Here is a 27,343-nt window from a genome sequence, read left to right as displayed (position 1 = left end):
TTTACTATCAAAACTGAAGAAAGAGATATCCAGATTTCAAAACTTTTTGAAGAAATTTATCTTTTAAATCCAAAGACCCTTCAGAAGCATAAAGAAAAGGACTATAAGTGTGAGCTTTACCTTTCCATTTGGAAACTGGGTTATATTTTTGAGATTTGTATTTGGTTCTGTTTGCTTTGGTGATTCAGGTTGGGTTGCACCTTCAAGGATTCATTCTTATTTTGCTAAAATCTTTTTTAGAATTTTATTTTGGAAATTTAGAAGAGGATGGTTTTTTGTAGAAATTCTCCTTGTTTTTGGAAGTCCTTCTATTTTTGAAAAATCATTTTTTCTTAAAAGATTTGGAAAAATCTTCTTTGCATTTTCCTTTGCAAGTAGAGGAAGGCTCTATTGGATTATACTCAAACTGGTTACAAAAACTACCTAGTTCTTGCCTAGTCTTTTCATTTCCCATTTGAGTTGCCTTTGAAGTTTAAGGTCATGGCATATATATATATATATATATATATATATATATATATATATATATATATATATATATATATATATATATATATATACACAATATTGGAAATATATACAAATCTTGAATGAGAATATAGGTAAGATTTAAAGAAATGTATCACTTTAACATATCCATTACTTCTTTCCTGGATCTGACCATTACTGGTGAAGCTGAGAGGCTCCTATGCAAATTTTGCTTATCTGGAAGAAGGAGAATATCATTTTTCTGTTTATTTTCTTTAGTCTCTATTGGTAATTTATTGGGTGTTGATGTTTCAAATATTTGCACCATCAAGCTTCCATCTACCAGTTAATCTGTATGGTCGACCGGATTGGTAATTTCTTTTAGAGAAGTTACATACTATATTTACTAACAATACTTACTAACATTAATGCACCTAGAGGCTTACTCTGGTGATTGGGTGAAAATATATAAATTTCGATGAAGATCTAACCCTTTTTTTGAAATCAAAGAAAAAGCTTAATTATATATAAATCCTCCTTTTTCTAAATTATCCAATTCTTTTAAAGTTTTTAATTTTAATTATTATTTTCTCAATTTCTTTTATATTATAGAATTTTGGTAATGTTAAGGCTAGTGCATGCATATATGGCGAGAGCAGCTCCAACCCATCTAGCAGTCCCCCACCTTTCACCAAGGAGAAATCATGCAAACCCAGCACCCCACAGTGGCTCCAGGCCATAAATTATGGTTGTTTCTGTCGCAGAAACATCACGCATTGCAGCAATCTGTATGAAAAAGATGGTTATTGAGAAATAAGGCTAATAATCACAGGAATGTGAACAAACAAGCAAGAAAAATAAGAACATAAAAATTTAACGAGGTTCGACAATGTGCCTACGTCATCGGGAGCGATGAGCGGCTGTATATATTATTATTTGATAATAATTCACCAATTAGGTTATAGATACAATATATATATATATATAAATTTTGTTACAATTATAAAAATACCCCGCTCCGTTCGCTCATTGCATTGTACTCCACTCGCTCATTCCGCTCCGCTCCAGCATCTGTCCCTTAAACTGGTATATGAGCCATACCTAACAATGGTGCTCATGAGTACACCAAGTTTTTTAAGGAAACGAAATAGCTGATTATTAACTGTCATGAGATTGAAGGAAGAATAGCAAGTAGAGACCCACAGGCATAATCCAGTTGAGAATGCACCAGTATATAGAGCAGGTATCCATGGAAATGCAGCAATCCAATCCCACATCACTGCCCATGTCCATGGTGATATGTCATTCTCTTGTATGCCATTGAACAATCCTCCAATAATAACCCAAATTATGGATAAAACAACAACAACACACACCTAAAGTGACAACATAAAAATCTGTAGATTTAGAACATGAAATCTGTCAAGGCACGAAGAGCATTTTATATATATATATATATATATATATATATATATTTATATTTATATTTATATACCTAATATCCAAGTAGCGGCAAGAAGTTTTCTTTCTTTGTACATCTTGAAAAATGTTCATTTCTGAGCATATGAATCCCAAAAAATATTGCACTCAGAAAGTTCAAAAGGATCACCAACCTGGAAATATATATGCCCTAGTAACCAAACATACATTCAAATGGATGAACATTAGGAAACAGGCAAAGTAAAGAAATAGTGACATAGTATCTGACATTTGGAGGAGAACCACTGCATTCCAACATAGCAACTCCCAGTACTGACATTAGAACTCCAAACCAAGTACGAGCAGGTATTATTGCTCCTAACATTCCATCAAGCAATGGTACCACAACAACCTGATCCAATCAACACTGTTCATATCAGTGTTTTAAATATTGAACCGGAAGTCATCGAATCAATTAAGAATTTAGTCATTGATTCAACTAGCGTTATAATTAAAACATTTGAAGTCAGTCTTAATGGATTTTATCAATTATATTTAATTGGTTTACTGTTTTTAGGATTAAAGTGAATTGACTTCTAATTTAATCGATTGAATTATCAGTTAAATCCGATCTTTAAAGTATTCAATCATATTTTATAATTTCATATTCACAATTAAATATGGTTTTAAAGATCTACTGAAGCTCATGTTCATTGAACATTATTCACTCAAAATTTGAAAAATGAAAATAATTTTTGGATATAATAATTATATGTGTAAAAAAAGGTGAAGAGCTTACTGTAAACATAGATGTAGAAGAAAATAATAAGATTCAATTTGTATTCTAAATTGTATTTTACAATGAGAGTGCTAGTGTCTATTTATATATACATCTTTAGCTAAAATAGGAAAACTAAATTAATGCCTAACTAGTGTCTAATTAGGCAATAGAAGAATAGTGCCCAATTAGTGCCTAATTAGGCAATAGGAGAATATACTAGAATATATGAGAATATACTAGAATATACATATCATCATTCCCCCTCAAACTCAAGATGAATGAGAATCAAAAAGCTTGAGTTTGGAAATAAGATCGCGAAACCGAGGAGCAGAATGCGCCTTAGTGAATATGTCAGCAGCCTGATTTTGAAAGGACATAGGAACAAGCTCAATTGTGTGATTTTGAACATGATGACGTATAAAGTGGCAATCAATCTCGATGTGCTTTGTCCGTTCGTAAAATACATCATTATGGGCAATCTGCATAGCACTTCGATTATCATAGTGCAAAAGAGTAGCAGATGGAGAAGAAATTCCCATACTCTGAAGTAACCAACAGAGCCATAGAAGCTCGGAAGTCGTATCTGCAAGGGCTCGATACTCTGCTTCGGTACTAGAGCGAGAGACAACAGTTTACTTCTTACAACGCCAATAAATTAGTAAATCGCCAAGGAAGAAACAATAACCAGTAGTAGATCGTCGATCAATGGGATCACCTGCCCAATCAGCATCTGAATACCCTTGCAATTGAAGAGATGATGAACTCGAATAATGAAGTCCATGAAATAGAGTCCTTTTAATGTAGCGGAGAATACGAAGAACTGCTACATAATGTGTGGTACGAGGAGCTGCCATGAACTGACTAATAATATGGACAACATAAGAAATATCAGGCCGAGTGATAGTAAGAAAAATAAGACTGTCAACAAGTTGGCGGTACAAAGTACAATCAGGAAGAGTAGAGCCATCTGAAGCAGAGAAATGAGCATTGGCCTCAATAGAAGTGTTGGCAATCTTATCATCAGTAAGTCCAACACGAGATATAAGATTTGTAGCATACTTAGCTTGAGATAGATAATGATCAGTAGAATCAGAAGTAACCTTAAGACCTAAAAAATAGCTCAAGCAACCAAGATCTTTCATTTCAAATTGACGACTGAGAAAGTTCTTGAGATCTTGAATACTCTGTGTATTATCACCAGTAATAATCATGTCATCAACATATAGGAGCAACAGTATAGTACCATGCTTAGTTGTGCGAAGAAATAAGGCATGATCATAAGGACTGGATTAAAAACCATGCCGACAAATGATGGAACTAAATTTCGCAAACCAAGCACGAGGAGCCTGTTTCAGTCCATACAAGGCCTTGCGAAGAATACATACTTTGTTTGGTGGATGATCATAGCCGGGAGGAGGCTGCATGTATACTTCGTTAGTAAGATCTCCACTCAAGAAGGCATTTTTGACATGCATTTAAAATAAAGTACAACTCTTCACATTGGCAATGGCTATAAGAGTACGAACAGATGTAATACAAGCTACAGTGGCAAATGTTTCTTCATAATCTGTCTCATATTTCTGAGTAAAATCTTTTGCCACATGCCGAGCTTTATATCATTCTACTAACCCATCAGCTTTAGTCTTTATTTTGTAAACCCATTTACAACCAACCATAGACTTGTTTGAGGGTAAATCAACCATATCCCACGTATGAGAGGACGTAAGTGCCTTGAGTTCTTCTACCAATGCTTGCTGCCATAAAGGGTTAGTACTAGCCTCCTTGTAAGTGTGAGGCTCATATAAAGAAACAAGACCAAAATAACAATGATAATTACGAAGAGTATTGACTTACATGGTTAGAACGACGAAGTATGGACTCGTTGGAAGGTTGAATAGTAGAAGAAGTCTGAGGATCCACAGAGGGAAGGTCATCAGGCGCAGGCGGAGGTGCCGTGGAATTGTTAGAGCTAACTGAACCTGTAGAAGAATCATCATGAAATAAAGGAATAGTGGGGTCGGATAAAAATGAAGGAGACAATGGGACTTTGAAGGTGGATAATGAAGAGAACGGTTTATGTTCCCAAAAAGTGATATGACGAGATATACGATGTAACGCCTGCATTTTCTCATCATCCATGTTATGTGCATTTACATTTAATCATTGGGTATATGATGGTATATCAATAATATTTTTATTTTATGAGACAGATATATATTAATTATAAGTAGAGAATAAGAAGCATGATATTAGATTATTAATTTAGATAAGTTGATTAAGTACTTGGGTTATGTGTATTAAGCCTTAAGACTAATTGAACCAATAGTTGAAGGTTGGGTAAATAGATTGGACTTAAAAGATACAATTAAAATTTAGTACCTATATATGGTTAGTAAGAATTAATTTAGGATGATAAAACTAGTTTAAGTAGGTGGTGGCATTGAGAGATGAATCTTGAAAATTGGAACCATGAGCAAGCTCATTTTACCTATTCATTTCTCTAAAATTCGTACATGGCCAAAAACACAAAATTTGGAATAAGAGAGAGGAGTTGAATACCTAAAAAAACTTAAGATTAAGATAGGATTTTACCAACTATTGAAGGAGCCAAGCTAAAGCTAAAAGATTTAAGCATATTAGCAACCCAAAAGTTGAAATTGGTGAGTTGTTACTTGAGTGTTATTAATTTGTCATTAGGGTTCTTGATTACAAATTGGAAAAACTTCAATTGATGCTCTCATTGATTAATTAAAGGTCTGATTATCATGAATTAGTAGGGTATTGAATGATTGCATAGAGATTAAGCTTGATTTAAGTTTAAGTATGTCAAGATAGAAAACTGTTAAAATTCTAGCAACCTTGATGTTTTGTATTTTACACATAACATGGGTTATATAAGTCCAAATTAAGCTTAATTGGTGTCTATGGAAATTTTGAAGAGCCCTCTATAACTTTGTAGTTTTGTAATTTTGCTATTTTTGCCGTTTTGGTTGCTTAAATTGAGCAAATAAATTTCTGCTCGGGTACAACTAGCTGTATGACCCTTGCTCAGTAATTTGAAGATAATTAAATCTATAGAAGTCGGAATTGAGTAATTCTTCTTGGAGATGAAACTAGACGCATAAGTGGATATGTCTATTTAATACGATATTTTTTTATTGAGCCAATTTTGTCTAGCAATAAATATACCTTGGTACTAAATTCTGTCTAGAAAACAGAGATGTTGGAGATTAGTTTTATGCAATTTATTTGAGGTTAATTTGAATTAAATTGGTATTTAACTAGATGGAGAATATTTTTATGATATTAAAACAATAATTGAGAGTCTTAGAGGAAGAGTTAGACCTATGAATTAGAGAGAGGATGATCTTGTAATGCATTAGAACTAGCATTTACATAAATATTTGGAATATGCATGAAATGTGAATTGATGAATGTGTTGACAGGTACTCAAAGGCCTAGAAAGGAAGTTGTGGAGAAAGGAGGTTCTTATATGCTGAAGGAATATGTGTATTTTGAGTAAGTAAATAGTTAAAATTTGCTATGTTCATATATTTAATCAAATGTTCCGCGAATGGTTGCGTTTGCTTAATATTATTTATGTTTGAATGAATTAGATGGAAAGGATTGGTGTTGAGTTGAACAATTGTTATTGCTTGAATATGATATAAGTGAAATGATTGAATTGTGATCCAAAATTCCTTCTGTTATCTATGCTCCTTAGAAAGAACCAATTCCATCTCAAACTCAACCCAGATTTTCAACATCTGATGTTCCAAATACACTTCAGAATGTTGATTACCAAAGCAACATCCCCAGACCAGTCTACACTGATCCAAAGAAAGATGACGAAGATAACAGTGAAGATTTAGATCTAAGTTCGTGGCGTTGTAACCAGATTCACGCTTTCAGCAGCCTGTGGGAGCTTTAGATGCTCTTGCAGAATCTGTTTTCCAGCCTATAAACTTATAGATCTGAAAATAAATTTGAACAGAAACAATCAGCAAGTTTCTGATGTGCAGGATCCTCTTACAAGGCAAGCACAGAGCATACGCTTGATGAAAGAAACAGGAAAGAAGAAGATAGACAAAGAAATAAACTTTGAATGCTTTATTGATAATAACAGGCTTTGAACATAAATATATAAACAATCTTTGAAAGCTTTAAATAAACATACAACTTTGTAAAACTTTGAAACAAGAAGAATATAGACTTACAAGAGGAGTTACAAGATTTCTCTCTCTCTTACTCACTCTTTTCACTCTAATTTCTTCTGTGAGAACTAGATAACAGAAGGGCTTTTCTTTCTAGAATTCTTTCTTCTCTCTTCTAAGTTCTTCTAAGTTCTGAGGGATGAAGAAGGAGGACTCCTCTATATATAGAGGTCTTGGAGCTTTGGATACTTGTCACGGGCTTTGGATGCTTTGCTTAGTGGAGTAGAAATGATTCCACTTGTCTTTGGAGTCTTGTGGAGATGCTTCACATGCTTTGGAGTCTTTTGATAATGCCAACCGTCTTTTGAGAAAGTTGTCGTCCATGCTTTGAAGGAATCTTTTGCTTTTTTGACTTTTCTTTTTCTTTTGTCTTTTGTCTTTTTCTTTTCTTTTCTTTTCTTTTTCTTTTTCTTTTTCTTTTCTTTTCTTTTCTGGGCTTTAGTGTGGGCTTTTTGGCCCAACACAAATAACCTTGGGCTACCATTTCTGGTTTTCAACCCATGGGCTTTTAAAGAAGGAGATAATATTTATGAGACTTTGAGTATCCCATAACAATCGTCTCCCACCGGATCATCCAAATCGAATGCAGATTAGCAATCGGAAGAGGATGATGAAGAGGCTTTGGATTTGCCTTTAGAAGAAGCCTCGCATAACCGCTTTATAAGTTGTAGGAAATCTTCTTCGGTTTGGCCGACTTTGGAAGGAGAAAAGACTTGTGCCAAGAACGTTGTTTGTTCTTTAGGAGGAGGCAAGAAGCTATGTTTGGTCAAGAAGTTTTGAACGGCTTTTAGGGACAGTTTGTCTTGGTGGTTGAATTTATCCCACCATTTTACTTTGAATCGACGGATAAGTGTAATCTCACCATCCGGAAGGGATTAAAGTGAAAGTACCATACACATACCCGTGGGTAAAAAGAAATTTGAACAGGAAAGGAGAAGCGGGAAAAACGCTTTCCATGGAATTTGGTTTGTAATTTGCTTTGAAGAGGTTGAACAGGGGTAAGACTTGGAATAAGAGTCTCAGGGCATTACTGTAGTAATTCCACCACCGCTTAAACCAAAGTAAGGGATTTTGGAGGTTTGGATGTTGGTGTCAAGTAGAATAGCCGGAGTGGCTTCTTCCTTCGTTTTGGATAAAAAGGTATTGAACCGGGCTTACTTCGGTAATCCCAATAGGAGAAAGAGGTGTTTAGATTTGAAGGGTAGGTTCTTTTTAGAGAGGTAGGGAAGGAACGAGGAGAGTGTAAATCCATACCCCAATCAGACGGGTGAAGGATTCTTTGGATTGTGCATGTTGAATATGCAGGGTCTTTATGGGCTTTGTCTTTTTTGAAATGCTTGAATTTGGCTGAACCAGTAACCTCAAGGATTGACTGGTAATAAGCCTGAGGCTTTGAAATATTCCAGGGTTTAAAAAACCAACCTGGAGGGAAAATCTTTGAAACCAATTTTGAGGGGCTTTCTGTGCAAAATCCTTCCTCAATGGTTAAAACATTTTGAAAAATAGGTTTTTCCAAATACTCATTTGATTTAAAACGTTTTGATTGCGTCAAAACAATCTCTTGAGAGTTTGACTTTGAAAAACTATTTGAGTTTTGAGATAGATTTGGAGGGAAAATCTCTATCTCGGTATTTTGAAAAGGGATAGATAGTATACCTTTACCCTTTGTAGAGGAAGAGGACGACTTTGGAGTCGCTTCTGGCTTTAGAATAATTTGCTTTGTAGATGGTTCAGACAGGGATTGAACCATTTGTCTTTTGTATTCTTCCACCCTTTGAATGAATTCAGGGTCTTGCTGAGCAAGCCATTCCTGAATTTGTTTGGCTTGATCGGCTTTGAAAGGATCCATTTGTTGTTGAACTGGATCCAGTTGATTAATTTCTTCTTAGATTATCTCAGTCCAAGTCCTGATGGGCTTTGAAGTTGAAGGGAGAACTTCCTTCACTGGTCTTTGAATTTGGGCCGGTTTTGAACTAGCCGTGGACTTTTCTTTTTTGGACTTCGATTTTCTTGGCATTTTGTATCACTCCTGTTTTTGTAAGAACTCTCTGGTTAGAAAGTCAGGAATAGAATTTGATTCTCCTCGAATAAATTCAATCTCAAAATCAAAAACGGATAAGATAACTTGCCAACGGGCGAAAATCTGTTTTGAAGCTATATTTTGGACATCTTTTTGTAAAACTTCTTTTGCAGACTTGCAATCAATTCTTAAAAGAAATTTTTGATTTAAAAGATCGCTTTGAAATTTAGAAATACAGAGAACTATCGAAAGAATTTCCTTTTTGATAGTAGAATAATTCTTTCGGGTATCATTCCAAAGGAGCGGTAAATTGGACAATACATTCTTTGGAATTTTGAACTTGCTTTAGAATCCCACAGTATCCTAACTCTGATGCATCCGTTTCTACAATCTTAAATGCAGAAGGATCAGCAAGATGCAAGTAAGGAATTTCTAAAACTTGTTTTTTAATGCTTTGGACTATCTTTGTATGTTGATCAGACCAAGGAGGAGGGTTTTTCCTTAGCCTATCATGCAGAGGCTTTGCAAGACAGTTTAAATTAGGATAAAAATCCATGACATAATTTAAACTACCAAGAAATCTTTGAAGCTGGGTTTTTTCTAAAATTTTATCTGGAAACTTTGAAGTGAATGCAAGGGATCTCTCAATTGGAGTAATTGTACCCCGAGAGATGTAATGACCAAGAAATCTAATTTTCGTTTGAAAAAGAGATATCTTAGACTTTGAAACCACTAAACCATTTTTCTTAACAACATAGAAAAATGTTTCTAGATGTTTAAAATGCTGTTCAATGGAATTTGAAAAGATTAAAACATCATCTATGTAGACAATGCAGAACTTTGAAAATGGATTAAAAATGTCATTCATGATTTTCTGAAATTCAGAAGGGGCATTTTTTTAATCCAAAAGGCATCACATTCCACTCATATTGGCCGAATGGGACTGTAAATGCCGTTTTGTAACGATCTTTTGGATCAATCTGAATTTGCCAAAATCCTGATTTCATGTCAAACTTTGAAAAGATGAATGCAGAATGCAGTTTTTGTAAAAGATCTTTCTTATTTGGAATAGGATACCTAATCCACTTAAGAGCTTTGTTCAAGGGTTTGTAGTTGATCACTAGCCTAGGAGTTCCTCTTTCTATCTCGCTATTCTTATTGACATAGAAAGCTGCACAAGACTAAGGTGATCTAGACTTTGAAATTAAACCTTTAGACTCAAGATCTTTAATCTCTAATCTGCAATGGCTTTCTAAAGACTCATTCATCTGAATGGGTCTGGCTTTAGTAGGGATTTGCTTATCTGAAAAATCATTTTCATATGGCAAATCTACCATATGTTGCTTTCGATTCCAAAAAGCATTTGGAAGATCAGAACAGAGTTCATTCTCAATCTTCATTTGAAAATCAGAATTTTTTCTTTGAATAAAATCATTTTGCAGTTGATCTAGGATTCTCTTCAAACCCACATCTTGTTGAAGATGAGAAAGATGGGTTTGTTTACCTTTGATCAAAGCATTGATTTCAAAATTGTAAATGGAATGTGCTTTGATAAGATTCAAATTTCTCTTTTTTGGTTTTTCTATAAAAGGAAAAACAATCTTCGAATCTTTGGCTTTGAAAATGATACCAGCAGTTGTCACTTTAAAGGGAGTTATCAAATTGATAAACGGAGTCCCTAAGATAACAGTTTGCTGAAGATCCTTTGTAAGAATAAAAACATTCTTTAAAGCAATATTATTATTAAGAATTGCGACTTCAGTTTTTCCAGCAATCTTAATCTTTGAAGAATTGGCTGAAGTTAGCCTTTCTTTGGTTTCTTGATGAAACCTTCTAGGAACCAGTTCGCAGTTGATACAATTGAGGTCTGCTCCTGTATCAAACAACACGATGGTTTCTATCTGGAAATCACCAGGGAAAACAAGCTTTATTTTAATCAAATATTTTCTTGAAGTAATTTCTTTTAAAACATTGATAAAGTTTTCAGGAACATTTTCAGAAACTTCAAGGTTTTGAAAATCATTTTCCTCATCAGAATCAGAATCACTATTCTGATTGAGGATCGGGCTTTGAAGCAAAACAGAATCATTTTGTTGGTTTTCTTTCAACTCTTTGAGTTCTGTTTTGATGGTTTTAATCTCCTTCTGGAGTTCCTGAACAGTAGGAAGAGGGTTTTTCAACTTCTTCCCTTTGTTCAAAATCATAGTAAGATCATAAGTATTCTTACTAGAAGAAGGAACCAGAGATTCAGTTTTTAAAATCTCTTTTAAAACCTGCTTTTGAATAAGAGGATCACTAATATGCTTTACAGCCTCAAGAAGAGCTTCTTGTTGCCTAGTGAGCATATTAATGTTCTTTGAAGAGCTCTCTGAATCTGTCTCAGAACAATCAGTTGAGGTTTTGATTTCATCAATTTGAAATTCTTCATCACTATTTGAGAACTCTGATTCAGATGAATCAACTAGAAGAGCAGAAATCTTTTGCAAAACTTCTTCTTCTATTTGAAGCTCAAGAAGTCTTTTGGAAAACTTACATTACTTCGAAGTATGGCCTTTCTTACCACATTTAAAGCATGTAATTTTTGAAAAATCTTTTTTAGAATCTTTCTTTGGAAATTTAGAATGAGATTTGGAAGAAGATGGTTTTTTATAGAAATTCTTCTTGCTTTTAGAAGGCTTTCTATATTTGAAAAATCGCTTCTTTTTGAAAGACTTTGAATAAGAATCAACTTTGCATTTTCCTCTGCAACTAGACACGGGCTCTATTGGGTTATACTCAGGGTTACGAAACTACCTAGTTCCCGCCTAGTCTTTTCATCTCCCATTTGAGCTGTCTTTGAAGCTTAAGGTCATGACAAATCTTTAAACCTTCTTTCTGGGTTAGACTAACTAACTCACCATAAGTGTAGAAATCATAAGGGATTTGACCGTTATGGGCTTCTCTTATGGTATTCCTAACTCTTTCACCTAAAATCTTAGGTAAACCGGCTAAGAACTTTTCTTTCCAGAAAGGTTGGCTAGAATCTTCCCTAAGCATGACTCTGGTTAGGAAAGTGTCTTTGTAACTTTGGAAGTTGCTAAGCTTCTTACAGGTAAGGTTGCTAAGGAGCTCGGCATTTTTGTCTTTGAGCAGAGAAGGGTCTCCTATGAAATGAAGAGAAATAGTGAGGATTAGAGTTGACACTGCATCCTCAATTGGATTTCCTATTTCATCTAGAATGGGAGTTCCTTCTACTGTGGTTTGGATAGCACCTAGGATTTGGAGTTGCTGTGCTCGAGTGAGATGATAATCCCACCATCCTTTTAATTGGCCAGAAAATCCAGCTATCAGGAGCTCAGCAATGGCTCTATCGGATGTACCACTTTGGGTTTTGTAGGCATTGGCTGCCATGGTCATCTGTTGCAAGTGACCAAGGATGTTGTACTCAGACATTCCATCTATATTCCATTCATAGACGGAGGAGGCATTGAATCTAGACTGGGTTAGGATGTTGTTCCTATTTTCAATTCCTAGATCTGGAGCAGTACTCCTAGGAGTATTCCAGGTTAATCTAGGGGCTTGGATTCCTAATCTGTTGATGTTGAAGGGTTTTGGAATGGGGCTTTCAAGCTCTGAATCATTTGATTCATCGCTTTGGGCTTGTCCTATTGCAACGATATTCCCTCTAGCTTTGAGGAGTATCCGGCACTAGATTTTTGGACGACTCGGAGGTTGCTAATCTACTTGTTCTCATCGCTTTGGCAAACTCAGTTTGCTTTTGGAAATGGTCTTGGCTTGGCTTTGTAAGCTGATAAGGCTTAAAAACTGGGTTTTTAAGCTTCTCTGATTGGTTCGACTCTTTTGGTTGATCAGTACTGGGGATTGAAGATGTCACCACTACAGGGGGCTTTTGAATCTGGTTTTCTATTCTAACCAGTTGCTTTCCTATAGTGTTTAGACAGGTGTTTGAGAAATTGTTCTACTGAACAATGTTCTTGACATTTCTATCTAGGTCTTCGCCTACCAATTTGTAAGGTGTAGCATCTATCTCACTCTCTCCATAAGGAATGGTTATCTTCCTAAGGGGAGGATGCTCGGAATGGACAGTTAGGTTTTCTCCTACCTTCCATTGAGGGGCTTTGTTCCTTACTGTGACAGGACTAATGGACTTATCCTTAAAGGGATAAAGGATACCATTTTCTTTGCAGTAAATTTGAAACCAATCAAAAAATTTGATTTGGGCTTTGTTTTGAATGCAAAATTGATAGTATTTTTTCTGAATACTATCTTTTTCTTTTAAAAAAATTCTTAAAAAACCAAAGTTTCTTAAGATGGTTTTTCTTTGAATAGAAATCTTCATGCAAGAGTTTTTTATCAATTTCAAACTCTTTTGAAATCATGTTGATCTCTGCTTCAAGGTTTTGGGTAATGGCTGATGGTGATGGTGAAGATGGGGTAGAGGTTATCTCTATATCTTCGTCATCTTTCTTTGGATCAGTGTAGACTGGTCTGGGGATGTTGCTTTGGTAATCAACATTCTGAAGTGTATTTGGAACATCAGATGTTGAAAATCTGGGTTGAGTTTGAGATGGAATTGGTTCTTTGTAAGGAGCATAGATAACAGAAGGAATTTTGGATACCCTTCCAATATCTATGGCCGAGGTTGAAGAACCATCATCAGAAAATCTAGAGGAAGTTGACTTTCTGTTGAATGTGATCTTTACCTTTCCATCTGGATATTGGGCTATGTGTTTAAGGTTTGTGTTTGGTTCTGTTTGCTTTGGAGAAGTAGGTTGGGTTGCACCTTCAAGGATCCATTCTTCTGGAAGTGTAATGTCTTTCCATTGAATGGTTTTTGGAATAGTTGCGTTTGATTTGGATAGATCTGTTTGTAGGAACAGTGTTTCTCATTTTGGTGAGTGAAGCTTGTGTTTGGAACCAAAGGCAGAAATCATAGCTTTGTAATGAATTTTGAAAATTAATGCTATCGGAATAGATCCTTCAAGCATTTTGTAATTGTGAGTTTTGATTTGAAGAATGATGCTCTTTAAAACATTTTTATCGTTTAAAGAAATCGTGATATTTGGAAAACAATTGAAAGAAATAGGTCCTTTATTGAGGCTCGACTCAACAGTACCTAAAAGGGAATCATAGAAATTTGTAAACCTAGCATCCCTAAGGACGGCTAATATGGAAGTATCTAGACCTTCTCTAGTAAGGGGCTTAATACCTACCTGGACTAGACCTATGTGGATATACTTATAATCCTTTTCCATATGCTTTTGGAGGGTCTTTGGATTTAAGAGATATATCTCTTCAAAAGGCTTTGAAATTTGGATATCTCTTTCTTCAGTCTTGATTGTAAAATCAGTCTTGAAGAGAGGGAACTTTGAAAACTCATAAATTTGTTTCTTTTGGACTTTGGGTATTTCTCAATCGTCAATATGCTTTGAAAAATCTTCAATAGTGATTTCTTCACTATTTACTAGACCTTTGTACCTCGATGATTCAGAGGCAGAAGAATTTGAGAAAGAAGAAGATCTACAGAAGAAAGGTTCTAAATTCATTTTAACCTAAACCAAAATAACTTTCTAGACAAGCCTGGACCACAGCTCTCAGCTTTACTGCCCTGTCCGTCGGGTCTTACTACTGCGCATAAAATGAACAGAACTTGCCTATAGGAAACCTGATGCAGTTTAAAATGAATGTAAAATCTTTATAATGTAGATATGCTTCTAATCCCGGAACCCAATTGGCTCTGATACTAAAATTGAAACAAGATCTAGTTACAAAGGATCTTCAGCAAATTGTTATCTTAGGGACTCCGTTTATCAATTTGATAACTCCCTTTAAAGTGACAACTGCTGGTATCATTTTCAAAGCCAAAGATTCGAAGATTGTTTTTCCTTTTATAGAAAAACTAAAAAAGAGAAATTTGAATCTTATCAAAGCACATTCCATTTACAATTTTGAAATCAATGCTTTGATCAAAGGTAAACAAACCCATCTTTCTCATCTTCAACAAGATGTGGGTTTGAAGAGAATCCTAGATCAACTGCAAAATGATTTTATTCAAAGAAAAATTTCTGATTTTCAAATGAAGATTGAGAATGAACTCTGTTCTGATCTTCCAAATGCTTTTTGGAATCGAAAGCAACATATGGTAGATTTGCCATATGAAAACGATTTTTCAGATAAGCAAATCCCTACTAAAGCCAGACCCATTCAGATGAATTTATACCTAAACTATGAATCATGGTAAGTTATGTGATTGGGTGGAAATTGTATGAAGTGTATGTGATATAGATTATATTGATTATTTATTTACTGAGCTGGAGGCTCACCCCTCTCCAAAATTTTTCTTTTCAGGTTTGTAAATAGTAGTGCATCTGTTGGTTGTATCCGAAGTCTAGCTTTTAGCAGTTCTGCCAGGTTGGGCCAGTTTTATGGAGTCTCCTCCTAATGCATTTTGTATGCAGTTATGTGATATATATGGAAGTATGCCTTATAAGGCATAAGAAGATGTTTTGAATACTTGTTAAATGATGTTTAAGTATAATCATATGTTTATATGTTAATAACCTTGTCTCTTGATTCTTAACAACCTGCATATTGACCTATCTACATGTAGTATATATTCTACGACGCTTGTATGCTTCCTGGCTAATGTCTATTGGTTAGCATGTAATGGGGGTATGACATTTAGTGGTATCAGAGCAGGGATTAGATTCATTGGGAGTAGGTTCATGTTGCATATCATTAAGTATATGACATATGTTCTTTGAACTTAACTGAGTATTTGCATTTCATATATATAGATGGAGAGACAAGGAGAACACGCAACTGGCCCAGATAAGTCATTAGAGTCTGTGCATGGTCATGAAAATGCATCTGAACATGATCAACATGATGAGCATGAGCTACATTCTGAAAATGCTGCACAATCGAATGTACAAAATGTTATGGAACAGTTTATGGATTTTCTGATGCAACGGGTAGCTCGACAACAAGCACCGGCGCCTCAGACTCAACAACAAGAGGCTGTGATAGATAAGAATTATGAAAGGGTTAGGAAACAAGGTGCTAATATTTTTCAGGGTACTACTGATCCTACTGAGGCTGAGGAATGGTTACGAAATACAAAAAGGGTGTTGGACAGATTTAATTGCACATCAGAACAAAGGCTTCTATATGCAGTGTCTTTAATAGAAAAAGATGCACTTGATTGGTAGGAAACAGTTTTAAAAAGCAAAGATCGACCAATGACTTTGACTTAGAATGATTTTTTAAGAGAATTTGCTGAGAAGTATACTCCAGAAATTTATAGAGACAAAAAGAAGCTTGAATTTCTTCAGTTGAAGCAAAATGATATGTCAGTTGCAGAGTACGAAGTTCAATTTGTGAGATTATCTAAATATGCACCAGAAGAAATAGCCACTGAAGAACTGAAAAGGAAGAAATTTGAGATGGGTTTGAGGCTTGACATTCGTGAGAAAATGGCAGTGAAATCTCAGAATTACAATGCCTCAATTGAAGTTGCTTTGAGAGCTGAAGAAACATCATTTGAAAGGAATATTATGGAAGCTAAAAAGAAGAAGATCATTGGTACTTATAGTAATCCTCCAAGACATATTAGTATTTCTTCGTTCAGAGGCTCAAATTCACAGCGGAGTAGTTATCATGGACGAGGGTTTGGTGGTCAGTCTAGTAGATCCTCCACAGTACCTTATAGTAGAGGTGGATACAATTCATCCAGACTTGAGGGAGGACAAGTTTCGGCCAGTAGAGGGTTTGCTCCTGTTTGTCCTACGTGCAATAGGAGACATACTGGAGAATGTTGGGAACCTAGACCAATAGTATGTTTCACTTGTAGTAGGCCAGGACATTATTCTAGAGATTGTCCTATGAGAAGAAATAATATTGGAGAATCTTATACAGTGGGTCAGAGTAGTGTTGGTGAAAATATTCCAATTGGTTTAGGCAGAGGCAGAGGAAGTGGTCGCAGAGGAAGTTTAACTATTTCAGCAACACCATCAGAACAGATTGGTCAACCACAAGCACAAGCTAGAGTATTTGCTACTACTAGAAATGAAGCATTTGTAGCACCTAAAATTGTTACTGGTATACTTTCTATTCATGATTCTGATGCACATGTTCTTATTGATCCTGGATCCACATGTTCATTCATATCACATGATTTTGCATCGCATGTTCATGCTAATATAAAGGCATTAGGTTATGATATATATGTATCTATGCCTGCTGGGGGTATTATCACAGTAAATACGATAGTGAGATCATGTCTTGTAGTAGTAGATAGTATGAAACTACATGCAGATTTGGTTGTTATTAATCTTACAGAGTTTGATGTTATTTTGGTGATGGATTGGTTATCAAGAAATCATGCTATTGTTGATTGTAAAATGAAGGAAGTGGCTATGGAAATACAAGGAGAAATGAAAACAGTAATGGTGGATGAAAGGAAGACAATTCCTAATTGTTTGATTTCAGCAGTGACTGCGTGTTAGTTAGTTAAAAATGGATGTGAAGCATATCTATATTAGTTTTGTAGATACTACTAAGGTCAGTCTAGGGGTATTAGACATTCCAGTGGTCAGAGAATTTTCTAACATATTCTTAGATGATTTTCCTGGTTTGCCACCAAATCGAGAGATTGATTTTGAATTGACATCATCCCTAGCACGACACCTATTTCCATTGCACCATACAGAATGGCTCCATTGGAATTGAAAGAATTAAAGAAGCAATTAGAAGAATTACTTGATAAAGGTTTCATCAGGCCAAGTACTTCACCTTGGGGAGCACCAGTTCTGTTTGTGAAGAGAAAGGATGGTAGTATGCGATTTTGTATTGATTATAGGCAATTGAATAGGATTACAGTGAAGAATAAATATCCATAGCCGAGAATTGATGATTTGCTTAATCAGTTAAAAGGTGCAACTATGTTCTCTAAAATTGATTTAACATCAGGTTATTGGAAACTCCGGGTTGAAGAGAAATCTATTGCTAAGACAGCATTCAGAACAAGGTATGGGCATTATGAATTTATTGTGATGCCATTTGGTTTAACAAATGCTCCTGCTGCTTTTATGTCACTGATGAACAAGACTTTCCAGCCATATTTAGATCACTTTGTTATTGTGTTCATTGATGATATTCTGATTTACTCTAGAAGCCTAGAAGGGCATGAACAACACTTGAGAATTGTTTTACAGATTTTAAGGGAAAAACAGTTGTATGCAAAATTCAATAAATGCGAGTTTTGGATGGCAGAAATTGCATTCTTAGGGCATATTATTTCTAAACATGGAGTGCAACCAGATTCATCAAAGATTAAAGCAATTATTAAATGGGAACCGCCTAGAAATGTTTCTGAAGTTCGAAGTTTTCTTGGGTTAGCTGGCTATTATAGAAGATTTGTAAAAGATTTTTCAGTTATTGCTAAGCCTCTCACAACTTTGTTAAAGAAGAATGTGCCATTCCAGTGGACAGAGTTATGTGATCAAAATTTTCAAGAGTTGAAGAAAAGGCTTACTACTACACCGATACTCGCATTGCCATCTGAAAATGGAGGTTATGTTATATATACTGATGCTTCTAGGCAAGGACTTGGATGTGTCTTAATGCAGCATGGGAAGGTTATAGCTTATGCTTCAAGACAATTGCGACCTCATGAGCTGAATTATCCTACGCATGATCTTGAATTAGCAGCTATTGTACATGCATTGAAGATATAGCGACATTATTTATACGGGAGACATTTCAGATATTTACTGATCATAAGAGTTTGAAATATATCCCTACGCAAAAAGAGTTGAATCTGAGACAACGAAGATGGATTGAGCTTCTGAAGGATTATGATTGCACTATTGATTATCATCCTGGAAAAGCAAATGTTGTTGCTGATGCTTTATGTAGGAAGTCAGTGGAAAATTTTTCAAGTATGATTTGTTACAATGTGGAATATTTAGTTACACTTAGAGCTATGGATGTGAAGTTTTATGTTTATGACGATGATCTGTTAGCCACATTACAAGTAAAGCCTTTGATTGGAGATAAAATTAAAGACGCACAGTGTGAAGATTCTTATTTGCAAAGGATGAAGGGTAGAGTACAAGAAGGAAATAATACACAATTTGTGTTGAAAGATGATGGTATGTTATTGAATAGAAATCGTGTATGTGTACCTGATGTAGGGGATTTGAGAAAGGAAATCATGCATGAAGCGCACTATGCACCTTATGCAATGCATCCTGGAAGTACCAAAATGTACAAAAATTTGAAGCCTTATTATTGGTGGCCGACAATGAAAAAGGATGTGGCAGAATTTGTGAGTAAGTGTTTGACATGTCAGCAAGTGAAAGGAGAGCACCAGGCACCTGCACGTAAACTTCATTCTTTATCTATACTTGTGTGAAAGTGGGATAAGATTACTATGGATTTTGTTATGGGATTGCCGCGTACATTTAACAAGCATGATGCTATTTGGGTAATTGTTGATCGACTTACTAAATGTGCTCATTTCTTACCTGTGAAGAAAACAGATTCACTTGATAAACTTGCTGAATTGTATATTTCTGAGATTGTTAGATTGCATGGTGTGCCTATATCTATTGTATCAGATAGGGATCCCAGATTTACTTCTCGTCTCTGGGAGAGTTTACAGAGAGCATATGGTACTAAGCTTCATTTCAGTACAGCTTTTCATCCTCAAACATATGGGCAATCAGAAAGAACTATTCAGACATTAGAAGATATGATGAGGGCTTGCACACTTGAGTTTAAGGGTAACTGGGATGATTACATACCACAGATGGAATTTGCGTATAACAATAGTTTTCATTATAGTATCGGTATGGCTCCATATGAAGCTTTGTATGGGAGGAAATGTAGAAGTCCAGTATGCTGGGATGTTGAAGGTTTAAGACAGCTTGAAGGTCCAGAATTGGTACAAGAAACAGTGGATAAAATAGAGATAGTTAAAAAGAATTTGAAAGTAGCATAGGACAGACAAAAGAGTTATGCTGATTTGCATCGAAGGGAAATGGAATATATTATGGGTGATAAAGTTTTCTTGCGGGTATCACCATGGAAAGGAATATTAAGGTTTGGTAAACAAGGGAAATTGAGTCCGAGATATGTAGGACCTTATGAGATTATTGAAAGAGTTGGACCATTGGCTTATAGGTTAGCATTACCTACAGAGCTGTCTTCTATTCATGATGTTTTTCACATTTCTATGTTGAGGCGATATAGATCAGATCCTAGTCATATCATTCTAGAGCCAGAGATAGAAATCACAGAAAAGTTGACATATGTGGAAGAACCGATAGAAATTCTTGATCGAAGGGTTAAGAAATTGAGAAATAAAGACATTCCTATGGTCAAAATTAAGTGGAGTCATCATTGACCAAGAGAAGCAACTTGGAAAGTGGAAGAGCATATGAGACAGAAGTATCCGCATTTATTCCATTGTAATGTTGGTGAGTTGTTAAAATTTCGGGGATGAAATTTCTTAAGGAAGGGAGAGTTGTAACGCCTGCATTTTCCCATCATCCATGTTATGTGCATTTACATTTAATCATTAGGCATATGATGGTATATCAATAATATTTTTATTTTATGAGAACAGATATATATTAATTATAAGTAGAGAATAAGAAGCATGATATTAGATTATTAATTTAAATAAGTTGATTAAGTACTTGGGTTATGTGTATTAAGCCTTAAGACTTAATTGAACCAATAGTTGAAGGTTGGGTAAATAGATTGGACTTAAAAGATACAATTAAAAGTTAGTACCTATATATGGTTAGTAAGAATTAATTTAGGATGATAAAACTAGTTTAAGTAGGTGGTGGCATTGAGAGATGAATCTTGGAAATTGGAACCATAAGCAAGCTCATTTTACCTATTCATTTCTCTAAAATTCGTACATGGCCAAAAATACAAAATTTGGAATAAGAGAGAGGAGTGGAATACCTAGAAAAACTTAAGATTAAGCTAGGATTTTACCAACTATTGAAGGAGCCCAGCTAAAGCTAAAGGATTTAAGCATATTAGCAACCTAAAAGCTGAAATTGGTGAGTTGTTACTTGAGTGTTATTAATTTGTCATTAGGGTTCTTGATTACAAATTGGAAAAACTTCAATTGATGCTCTCATTGATTAATTAAAGGTCTGATTATCATGAATTAGTAGAGTATTGAATGATTGCATAGAGATTAAGCTTGATTTAAGTTTAAGTATGTCAAGATAGAAAAATGTCAAAATTCTAGCAACCTTGATGTTCTGTATTTTAGGCATAACATGAGCTATATAAGTCCAAATTAAGCTTAATTGGTGTCTATGGAAATTTTGAAGAGCCCTCTATAACTTTGTAGTTTTGTGATTTTGCTGTTTTTGCTGTTTTGGTTGCTTAAATTGAGCAAACAGATTTCTACTCGGGTACAACTAGCTGTATGACCCTTGCTCAGTAATTTGAAGATAATTAAATCTATAGAAGTCGGAATTGAGTAATTCTTCTTGGAGATGAAACTAGACGCATAAATGGATATGTCTATTTAATACGAGATTTTTGTATTGAGCCAATTTTGTCTAGCAATAAATATACCTTGGTACTAAATTCTGTCTAGAAAACAGAGATGTTGGAGATTAGTTTTATGCAATTTATTTGAGGTTAATTTGAATTAAATTGGTATTTAACTAGATGGAAATATTTTTATGATATTAAAACAATAATTGAGAGTCTTAGAGGAAGAGTTAGACCTATGAATTAGAGAGAGGATGATCTTGTAATGCATTAGAACTAGCATTTACATGAATATTTGGAATATGCATGAAATGTGAATTGATGAATGTGTTGACAGGTACTCAAAGGCCTAGAAAGGAAGTTGTGGAGAAAGGAGGTTCTTATATGCTGAAGGAATAAGTGTATTTTGAGTAAGTAAATAGTTAAAATTTGCTATGTTCATATATTTAATCAAATGTTCCGCGAATGGTTGCGTTTGCTTAATATTATTTATGTTTGAATGAATTAGATGGAAATGATTGGTGTTGAGTTGAACAATTGTTATTGCTTGAATATGATATAAGTGAAATGATTGAATTGTGATGTTAAGTGCATATGTGCATGTTAATAGTGGATTCCCTTATGAAAAAAAAAATATATATATATATACAAGATAGAGAAAAATAGAAACAGATCAACAAGTTTCTGGTGTGCAAGATCCTCAGACGAGGCAAGCACAGAGCATACGCTTGTTAAATCTTAAAATGGTAGATAAAGAAGATAAACTTTATTGATAATCACAAACTTTGAACATAAACTTTTAAACAAATATACAAACTTTGAAAGCTTTAGAAATGAAAGCTTTAAACTAAAGAATTAAAATGGTAGATAAAGAAGATAAACTTTATTGATAATCACAAACTTTGAACATAAACTTTTAAACAAATATACAAACTTTGAAAGCTTTAGAAATGAAAGCTTTAAACTAAAGAAATATAACTTACAAGAGGAAGATAAGAATATAAGATGAAAGTGTTTCTCTCACTCTATACTCTCTCTTTTCACTATATTTCTTCTTCTTTGTGCTACTTGAAGAATACAAGAGGTTCTTCTTCGTATTTTTCAGTTTGCCTTCTTCTAAGATGAACTCCTCTATTTATAGAGGTCTTCAAGCTTTGGATGCTCTTCTTAGTGGAATAAAAGGGGCTCCACTTGTTCTTGTAGTCTTGTGATAATGAAGTAAGATGCTTTACGTCTTTTGAGAAAGCTGTCGGCCATGCTTTGAAAGAATCTTTTGCTTTTTCTTTTGTCTTTTTTCTTTTCTTTATATGACTCCTTTTTCTTTTTCCTTTTTTTTTTCATTGGGTTTTTTGGCCCATTACAAAATATTTTTGGGCTGCCATTTTTGGTTTTCAACCCATGGGCTTTGCAGAGATGTCATTTAATGGGCTTGAAAATTCCAAAATAGTCATCTTCATTTGAGTCACCATCTAGGCCTATTGCTGTCGAGCTGGTGCTGGAAGAGGAAGATGAAGCTTTTGATTTTCCTTTGGAAGAAGTGGTTTCTGACAATTGTTTGATCAACTGTAAGAAATTCTCTTCTGTCTGGGCTGCTGCTAGCTTTGGAATTATGAAGGACTTCTGTGCCAAGAAAGTGGTTTGTTCTTTTGGAGGTGGCAAGAAGCTATTTTCGGAAAGGAAATTTTGTACCAACTTTAGTGATAATTTATTTTGGTGGTTAAATTTATCCCACCATTTGACTTTGAACCTTCGGGTAAGGATGATTTCTCCATCTGTTGCTTGATTGAAATGGAAATACCAAACACATACCCATGGGAGAAAAAAGTTTGAACAAAATAGAAGTAACGGGAAAAAACGTCTTTCTATTTTGTTTGGTTTGTAGTGGGCTTTGAAAAGGTTAAACAAAGGTAGAACTTTGGGAATTATGGTCTCAGGAACATTGCCATAAAAATTCCACCATTGTTTAAACCAATAGGGGATCTTTGAAGTTTGGATTGAGCTTGTATCGAAGTAGAAAAGCCAAGAATGGCTTTGTCCTTCATTTTGGAGAAGAAAGGTATTAAACCAAGCTTGTTGGTAATCCCAATAGTTGAAGGAAGTGTTTAGGCTTGATGGGTAGGTTCTTTGGAGGGAAGTTGGGAAGGACCTTGAAGAGTGTAAATCCATTCCCCAATCTGTAGGGTGGAGGATTCTTTGTATGGTGCATGTAGAATATGCAGGGTCTTTATGGTCTTTGTATTTTTTGAAATGTTTGAACTTTGCAGAACCAGTTACCTCAAGGATAGACTGGTAATAGGATTGAGGCTTTGAAATATTCCAGGGCTTGAAATACCATCATGGAGGGAAAATTTTTGAAATCAGTTTTGAAGGGCTTTCTGTACAGAATCCTTCCTCAATAGTCAAAATGTTTTAAAAATTTTGCTTTTTTATATATTCGTTGGATTTAAGAAGTTTTGTTTGTGACAAAACTATTTCTTGAGAGTTGGGTTTTGAAATTCTTTTAGAGCTCTGAGATAGGTTTTGAGGGAAAATTTCTATCTCAGGTTTTGAAAAAGGGATAGAAAGTATACCTTTACCCTTGTTGGAGGAGGAGGATGACTTTGGAGAGGCTTCAGGCTGAAGCTGTACCATTTGCTTTGAATATTCTTCAACCCTTTTCAAGAATTCAGGATCTTGCTGGGCAAGCCATTCCGAAATTTGCAATTGTTGTTGGGCCGGATCAGCCTTGCTTTGGTCAATTTCTTCCTAGATGATTTCAGTCCAGGTTCTGATGGGCTTTAAAGAGGAAGGCAAAATTTCCTTCTTTGGACTTTGGACAGGCTTTGAACTTGCTGTCAACTTTTCCTCTTTTGCTTTTGATTTTCTTGGCATTTTCACTCCTGTTTTTGAAGAAACTCTCTGGTCAGAAAGTCTGGAATTGAATTCGAATCTCCTCTGATGTATTCGATTTCAAAGTCAAAAACAGAAAGAATTGCTTGCCATCTGGCAAAAATTTGTTTGGAAGCTATGTTTTGAACATCTTTTTGTAAAACTTCTTTAGCAGATTTGCAATCAATCCTTAAAAGAAATTTTTGGTTTAAAAGATCGCTTTGAAATTTTGAAATGCATAAAACTATCGAAAGAATTTCTTTTTTGATAGTTGAATAGTTTTTTTGTGTATCATTCCAGTGTGCAGAAGTAAACTGGACAATACATTCTTTGTTGTTTTGAACTTGCTTAAGAATCCCACCATACCCTAGATTTGATGCATCAGTTTCAACAATTTTGAATGCATATGGATCAGCTAGGTGCAAACATGGTATTTCCGAAACTTGTTTTTTTATGCTTTGGACAATTTTTGTATGCTCATCGGTCCATGCATGGGGGTTTTTCTTTAACCTATCATGAAGGGGTTTTGCAAGACAGTTCAAATTTGGATAAAAATCCATAACATAATTTAAACTACCAAGGAATCTTTGTAATTGCATTTTTTCCAAAATTTTATCTAGAAACTTTGAAGTAAATGCTAGAGATCTTTCAATTGGGGTGATAGTTCCCCGGGAGATATAGTGTCCAAGAAATCTAATTTTTGTTTGATATAAAGATATCTTGGATTTTGAAACTACTAAACCATTTTTCTTAACAACATAGAAAAATGTCTCCAAGTGTTTGAAATGTTGCTCTAGAGAATTTGAAAATATCAACACATCATCAATATAGACAATGCAAAACTTTGAATAAGGATTAAAAATGTCATTCCGAAGGGCATTACATTCCATTCGTACTGGCCAAATGGAACTGTAAAAGCTGTTTTGTACCTGTCTTTTGGATGAATCTGGATTTGCCAAAATCCTGATTTCATATCAAACTTTGAAAAAATAAAAGCAGAATGAAGCTTTTGAAGAAGATCTTTTTTATTTGAAATTGGGTATCTGATCCACTTCAAGGCTTTATTCAAAGGTTTGTAATTAATCACCAACCTAGGTGTTCCTCTTTCTATCTCACTATTTTTGTTGACATAGAAAGCTGCACATGACCAGGGGGATCTAGACTTGGTAATCAAACCTTTTTGCTCTAAATCTTTTATTTCTATTCTACAATGGCTTTCTAGAGTTTCATTCATTTGGATGGGTCTTGCTTTGGTAGGGATTTGTTTATCAGAAAAATCTTTTTCATATGGTAAATCTACCATATGTTGTTTTCGTCTCCAAAAAGCATTAGGAAGATCAGAACAAATTCATTTTCAATCTTCTTTTGCAAATCAGAGATTTTTCTTTGGACAAAATCATTTTGCATTTGATCTTGGATCCTTTTCAAACCCATATCTTGTTTCAAGTGGGAAAGCTGGGTTTGTTTTCCTTTGATCAAGGCATTTATCTCAAAATTATAAATTGAGTGGGCTTTAATAAGATTGAGATTTCTCTTTTTGGGTTTTTCTATAAAAGGGAAAACAATCTTTGAATCTTTGGCTTTAAAAATAATACCAGCAGTAGTTACTTTGAAATGAGTAATTAAATTGATAAAGGGAGTTTCCAAAATAACTGTTTGTTGAAGATCTTTTGTAAGAATAAAAATATTTTTTAAAGCAATATTATTATTTAGAATTGCACCTTCAGTTTTTTCCGCAGTCCTAATCTTTGAACTATTGGCTGAAGTAAGCCTTTCTTTAGTTTCTTGATGATACCTTTTAGGAACCAGCTCATAATTGATACAGTTGAGGTCTGCTCCTGTATCAAATAAAGCGATGGTTTCTATTTGGAAATCACCAGGGAAAATGAGCTTTATTTGAATCAAATATTTTCTTAAAGTAATTTCCTTTAAAACATTAATGAAGTTTTCTGGAACATTTTCAGAAACTTCAAGATTTTAGAAATCATTTTCCTCCTCAGAATCAGAATCACTATTCTGTTTGAGGATCAGACTTTGGAGCAAAACAGAATCATTTTATTGTTTTTCTTTCAAATCTTTGAGCTCCGTTTTGATAGCTTTGATTTCTTTTTGAAGTTCTTGAACGGTAGAAAGAGGGTTTTTTAGCTTTTTCCCTTTATCCAATATCATAGTAAGATCATAAGTATTCTTACTAGAAGAGGGGACAAGGGTTTCAGTTTTTAAAATCTCTTTCAAAACTTGTTTTTGGATTTGGGGATCATTAATATGCTTGACGGCTTCAAAAAGAGCTTCTTGTTGCCTAGTGAGCATATTAATATTTTTTGAAATACTTTCAGAATCTGATTCAGAATAATCGGATGAGGTTTTGATTTCATCAATTTGAAACTCTTCCTCATTATTCGAAAATTCTGATTCAGAGGAATCAACAAGAAGAGCTGAAATTTTGCTTAAAATTTCATCTTCTATTTGGAGCTCATGGAGCTTTTTAGAAAACTTACAATACTTTGAAGTATGGCCCTTCTTGCCACATTTATAGCAGGTAATTGTGCTAAAATCTCTTTTGGAATTTTGTTTTGCAAATTTAGAAGAGGATGGCTTTTTGTAGAAATTCTCCTTATTTTTTGGAGTCTTTCTATTTTTGAAAAATCATTTTTTCTTAAAAGATTTGGAAAAATCTTCTTTGCATTTTCCTTTGCAGGTAGAGGAAGGCTCTATGGGGTTATACTCAAACTGGTTACAAAAACTTCCTAGTTCTTGCCTAGTCTTTTTCATTTCCCATTTGAGTTGTCTTTGGAGTTTAAAGTCATGGCAAATTTTCAGACCTTCTTTCTGGGTAAGGCTAACTAATTCACCATAAGTATAGAAATCATAAGGGATCTGGCCATTATGGGCTTCTCTTATGGTATTCCTAACTCTTTCACCTAGAATCTTAGGTAAACCAGCTAAGAATTTCTCTTTCCAGAAAGGTTGGCTTGAATCTTCCCTAAGCATGACTCTGGTCAGGAAGGTGTCTTTGTAGGCTTGGAAATTGCTAAGCTTTTT

General features: G+C 34.6%; 1 pseudogene; it reads right to left on the bottom strand.

The window, feature by feature from the left end:
• Positions 1-622: 622 nt before the first annotated feature.
• LOC8286322 overlaps positions 623-27,343 on the bottom strand; it is a 31,998-nt pseudogene continuing 5,277 nt past the window's right edge.

Source organism: Ricinus communis, chromosome 3 (genome assembly GCF_019578655.1).
Source record: "Ricinus communis isolate WT05 ecotype wild-type chromosome 3, ASM1957865v1, whole genome shotgun sequence".
In the NCBI taxonomy this organism is placed as follows: Eukaryota; Viridiplantae; Streptophyta; class Magnoliopsida; order Malpighiales; family Euphorbiaceae; genus Ricinus; species Ricinus communis.
Note: the sequence above shows the minus strand (reverse complement) of the source record. Positions and strands in the feature narration are given on the sequence as shown.